The sequence below is a fragment of the Amia ocellicauda genome, chromosome 13 (assembly GCF_036373705.1).
Source record: "Amia ocellicauda isolate fAmiCal2 chromosome 13, fAmiCal2.hap1, whole genome shotgun sequence".
NCBI classification, from domain to species: domain Eukaryota; kingdom Metazoa; phylum Chordata; class Actinopteri; order Amiiformes; family Amiidae; genus Amia; species Amia ocellicauda.
Genome location: NC_089862.1, coordinates 13,781,597 through 13,787,601, shown reverse-complemented (window position 1 = coordinate 13,787,601; position 6,005 = coordinate 13,781,597). Strand labels below are relative to the sequence as shown.

General features: G+C 38.1%; 1 protein-coding gene across 2 annotated transcripts in view; it reads left to right on the top strand.

Moving 5' to 3' along the window:
- The first annotated feature begins 4,672 nt into the window (after positions 1–4,672).
- The window catches only part of nek1 (NIMA-related kinase 1), a 38,704-nt gene continuing 37,371 nt past the window's right edge, over positions 4,673–6,005 (top strand). For both annotated transcript variants that reach the window (XM_066719970.1, XM_066719969.1), the window contains exon 1: positions 4,673–4,729. The gene's annotated coding sequence lies outside the window, so the exon portion shown is untranslated. The remainder of the gene's footprint in view (positions 4,730–6,005) is intronic.

Genomic DNA, 6,005 nt, shown 5'->3' with positions numbered 1-6,005 from the left:
CCTCTCTTAAAGCGGTACACGCACCTGGACCTCTACAGAGCCATGTCTGTATCTGTATCAGTCTATATCGATCCGCTGCTGGACGAAGTCCTCCCCACAATGTTTCCACTTGCTCTAAACTTCTCTTTTTCATGTCACGCCTACAACGCGTATGATGTCATCTCCCTGTCTTCTGTGTGGTCTTCTTCTAGGTTATGTCTTCTTTTCATGTAACTTCCTTTGTCCATCTTTGATGTGTTCTTCTTATTTCTGTGCCTTATCACATCTTCTGATCTGTGGAGAAGGATGGGAGTCATTTAAGTGGGATGTGCTTAACTCTGAGTCACTTTGTGAACTGGTGTGCACGACTTTTGTCTATTTCTTCTATCACCTCCACGTGTTTTCCCTTTTTTGATGACATCAGCTACATCTGGAATCACATCTGTTTTTTTTTTTTTACTTGTGTTAATTGAGACTTCTTCTTCTTCTTAATGCTGTCTTCATAGTAGACCAATATTGCATGGACTTCTTATTCTCCCGGGGGATTGGGAGGGGTTTCATTTCTATTGTAAGCTAAGAATGGAAGGAAAAAAACAGAAGTCTATTAAAGCATTAGAAAATGGGAGGTGGAATGATTGCAGACTGTAATAGTACAAATACTATTGTTTCTTAAACAATACAATTATAATGAATCTTTCATAAATAGTTATAGATCTGGGTGGCTTAGTTAAAGCATGATAAAGAACTACAATCAAAGAGGCTGATTACGCTTCTTCAAATATGTAATATGTAATATTCTAAACCAATATATTTTTAATTTAATCACATTTGCTTCATAAACCATTACACATTACACGTTTACTCTTTTGTCAAGTGCCAACACTGAATCAACTTAGCTTTCAGTTATTGTGAAATATTAGTTGTCCCTGAGGCTATAATTCTGAATTCAGAAACATACTTGTATACATGTATACTTACTGCACATATATACTTTCAATTTCCCTGTTTTCACTATTGAAAAAGTCATGGGGAAAACAATTACTGTCAATAAGTTGGTGAGATTCACATATTTTGTTTAGTTTTTATGTTGTGTTTCTCATGTGAACAAAATGACTTTTCTCGAAAATAGTGGAAAGATATAAACACCAACATCATTGTTGTCAAATTAACATAATCACATTATGGGGAAGGAATTTTGCAACAACCTAAAATGAATCACAGGACCATCATGCAAGCAGTTTATTTTACTCCATGTGTAAGGGATGTGTGGCCGAAGGTCATATTCGCTATTAGGTCAAAGTTTAAGTTTTGAGTTGATCTAACCCCATTGTTGCATACAATAATTAATAATTACAATGTTCACTTAACATTTGGAGATCACAAATCGGTTAGCACTGATGCATAAGCTTTGCTGCCCTGTTAATGAGGTGTAACAAATATAGAAATAAATACAGAATTATACAAATAAACTATATAGTACAAGATACAGAATATACTAAATGAGGTGCATGATTTCAGTATGTCTGAATAAACAATAACATTTAATAAAGATGACAAATGAAATATTAATTATTATTATTATTATTATTAATAATAATAATAATAATATTTTCTTGATGTTTGTTTTGTATTAAACAAAGTGTTGACCATTTTGAGAGGGCCATTGTCTGGAGGTTGCATGGGATGGGGGGCACAAGAAGGTGTACCACTCATAAAACCAAAATATGTCCCAAATTTTGTATTTCTTGTACATTTTATATTTAAATTAGGAATGTATATTACTACCACTTGCAACACCAGCTTTGAAATATATTTGTATTTTATCCCGTGTCTTGGTGCCAAAACATGTTTAGGTTTGAACACAAATATTATGCTGTCACATGTTACATTGTCCTGGTCACAAGAATTAAAGAAGATAGCCTACCAAACTAGTTACTCTTCAAAATATAAGTAAACATGAATTCTTTGGCAACCATACAATTAGTTTGAAAGTTAAACCAATTATGTAAATTGCCCCATGGTGTGCACATTGAGAGCTATTTCCATAGTAAATGTAAAGAAACAATACACAGACATTATTGCTGATTACGAAATAATCACACATTTCTATTTAAAGTGTAGCATTAATTAATCATTTTCTCTGCCATCACATTGCCACTTTTTATGGGAAAAAAATCGCTATGTAACATCCTACTACCTACTATACAGTAGCCCATAGCCTAATTCAGACACATTGTACAAGAAAAGTAATGTGACAGTAAAAATGTTCAACTGTATCCAGGTACAATCATTGAGTTGATTTCTTGCAATACAACTAACAGTCACTAGATGGCACACAAATTGTGTTTTTCAGGCTAAAAGTTGACACAAAACAAAAAGGTTTTGAGTAAGCAAATCTGTTTATTATGAAATAAACATTATTGGATTAACCCTAGCAATGTACTAGATACTAATCTATGTTTCCTGAACACTCCTAGAACTTTCTGCAGGATTACATACCTTACCTTCTTTACACAAACTTCTATTTCTTTTCGAGTAACTTCTAAAGGATCAGCCCTTTTCAGATAACCTGTTGTGATAATACTTTGTCGAGGCCCTAGCTCTGCCTAGTCTGAACCTCTGTCACCCAGCTTTTTCAGCTCACCCAACATCATTTATTGAATTCCTGGTATTTTCTCTGCGTCTTCTTTCTTGTACTACTGCTTCACACCAGCTTCCTGTTATTGCTCTAAACTAGCTCAAGAGTTTTGTCTTGAGTGTTTATTTAGCCTCTGCTCCAGTCTCATCTCTCTATATGCATTCCTGTGTCCCATGACTGCTTTTTGTGTGACTGCAGCAAATACTAATAAACATCAGCACTATGATATCTCCCAGCACCTCCTCAACTCACCACTTCACTTTTAACTCCTACAGTTTGCTCTGACCTCACAACTACTGACAGTTATAATTAGTATAATTAATTGTGCAGACACCGATATTCAAAACTCCATGCACTGCAGTACCAAACTCCAGTTTCAGGTTTCATTGCATGTGTATTTGTACTGTATTCTCTGGTGCAATCTTTTTACTGTTAAATATATCAACTTCTGCATTATGTAAACTTCCACACTTTGTATACAATGTAAAGCCTTCTTCACATTTCCCTATAGCATGCATTGTATTTCTGAGTGGACGAGAAAGCTGAAAAAATACAGAGCCTGGGAGCTATTGTAGAGATGATATTAATATATGATACTAATTCAAAATTGCATTTATGGGCCATGTTTTATTGTGTGTGTGTGTGAGAGAGAGAGAGAGAGAGAGAGAGAGAGAGAGAGAGAGATAGAGTTAGGGTTTTTGCACTTTAGTAGATTGCTGTAGATTACACCGATCAGCCATAACATTATGACCACCTGCCTAATATTGTGTAGGTCCCCCTTTTGCCGCCAAAACAGCCTTGACCCGTCGAGGCATGGACTCCACTAGACCTCTGAAGGTGTGCTGTGGTATCTGGCACCAAGACGTTAGCAGCAGATCCTTTAAGTCCTGTAAGTTGCGAGGTGGGGCCTCCATGGATCGGACTTGTTTGTCCAGCACATCCCACAGATGCTCGATTGGATTGAAATCTGGGGAATTTGGAGGCCAAGTCAACACCTTGAACTTGTGATTCATCAGACTAGGCCACCTTCATCCATTGCTCCGTGGTCCAGTTCTGATGCTCACGTGCCCATTGTAGGCGCTTTCGGCAGTGGACAGGGGTCAGCATGGGCACCCTGACTGGTCTGTGGCTACGCAGCCCCATACGCAACAAACTGCGATGCACTGTGTGTTCTGACACCCTTCTATCAGAACCAGCATTCACTTTTTCTGCAATTTGAGATACAGTAGCTCGTCTGTTGGATCGGACCACACGGGCCAGCCTTTGCTCCCCACGTGCATCAGTGAGCCTTGGCCGCCCATGACCCTATCGCCGGTTCACCGCTTTTCCTTCCTTGGACCACTTTTGATAGGTACTGACCACTGCAGACCGGGAACACCCCACAAGAGCTGCAGTTTTGGAGATGCTCTGACCCAGTCGTCTAGCCATCACAATTTGGCCCTTGTCAAAGTCGCTCAGATCCTTACGCTTGCCCATTTTTCCTGCTTCTAACGCATCAACTTTGAGGACAAAATGTTCACTTGCTGCCTAATATATCCCACCCACTGACAGGTGCCATGATAACGAGATGATCAGTGTTATTCACTTCACCTGTCAGTGGTCATAATGTTATGGCTGATCGGTGTAAGTATACATTCACACAGATGGAAAACATTTGATAATAATAAAAACTGTGGTTTATCTGTAAAATGCAACAGTATAATAACTGTGCTCTCGGACCGTCTGTCTTGTTGAGTCCGTTTTTATGTTTGTTTGTAGTTAACGCGGGGTAAAATCACAGTTTGTATTGTGTAACTACAATGTTTCTGTATCGAAGTACATTTCGGGCTGCTGTGTGTCTACAGCGGGACAGATCCGCCTCTTCTCTTTGTATACATGGCGGCGGCCGTTGCCAGGGAAGTGCAATCCCTGCACCAAACACACAAAACGCACAACCGAACTACTAATTGGCAGCACTATCAACCAATCAGAGCCCAGATTTGTTACGCGTCCGGGATCCTTCTGCCAATCCCCGCGGAAGGGGGCGGCACTTCCAGCAGGTTAGTTTGAGAGACACAGGGAGCGCTGGAGCGGTTTGGTGCTGCAGCAGAGTGTAACCTGGGCACTTCAATGGTGAGTGAATGAAACGGGGTATTTTATTGGTAGCGGGCCTCTGTCATGAAGCTCTGCTAATGAAATCTGAATATAACCGCTTGTTCGGGGGTTTGTGCAGTACTAACATATCGAAAAATGTGTTGAAGTTTGATTTATTTGGATGTTGCCCGGGATGTTGTGCTGTACTAGGCCCTGCCTTAGCATCATCTTACTATGCCAGCAGGGGTTCAGACATGGCATTTGAGTACCTTAACTTAATGTAATAAAACACGTCTATCCCTTTCTTCAGGCATTTCTAAAATTACTAAATATTTACCTTTATTTTTGGTATTCTACTATGTGTTCAGACTTAAAAAGTTGGCTTTCAATGGATGTACAACAAAGGTGTTTTGAATTCCTTTTTGTTTAAGTATTAATTATGAATGCATATATGAAGTACTTTTTGTCACGTTTCTTATGTGTTGCTTGAATGTTAGATCTGTTGCCAGTTAATAACATGCACGAAGGGTTGGTTGTAAGTTTGTCTGGAAAAGTAGCTGCACTGTGGAATAATAATAAGTAGCAGCTGTTCCTATATTCTCATGTTTTCAATGTGCAATTGGTATGAATCAGATGGAATAATTTGCAAACTATATACCTAACAAATAATAAAAATCAAGCCATAACAACAGATAAGTTATTGCCCTGTTGTATATATAGAGAAAATCAAGTTATTAATAACCATACACAGTTGCAGTACATGTTAATAATGAAGAAATTGTAAATAAATACTCTGTTCATGAAACCATTTCACACCTGTCAAAAGATATGTGTATATATATATTATGTGCACCTACATGAACACACGTTAGGTATTTATACGCAGTAATAAGTGCACTGCAACAGCTTCAGGCTTTTTGGCTTATCGTATTGACTGATCAACAAAGGCACTTCTCTTATTATTGTAGGATTTAAATGTTTAGTTTTTTTTACACCTGGAGAACAATGTACCTGTCAGTTACTAGGGTGGGTATTTAAACTGTGTTCACAATTCACTTTTAGGAACCACAGTATACAGAGAGAATTCTGATGAAGTGTGACATTTTGAAATGTGACCTAAATCCACTTCTGTCCTCATTAGTCTCTGGAATTTAAATCTACATGGTTTTTTTTTTCCCAGGGAGAGAGTCATTTTAGAGTCCTTTTAGATATTAAATATAAACCTAAGAAAAATGCATACTCCGACATGAAGACTTTAAATCACAACATTATTTTTTAAGCCTGATGCTCCATACATCTCACACAATTCGATTTA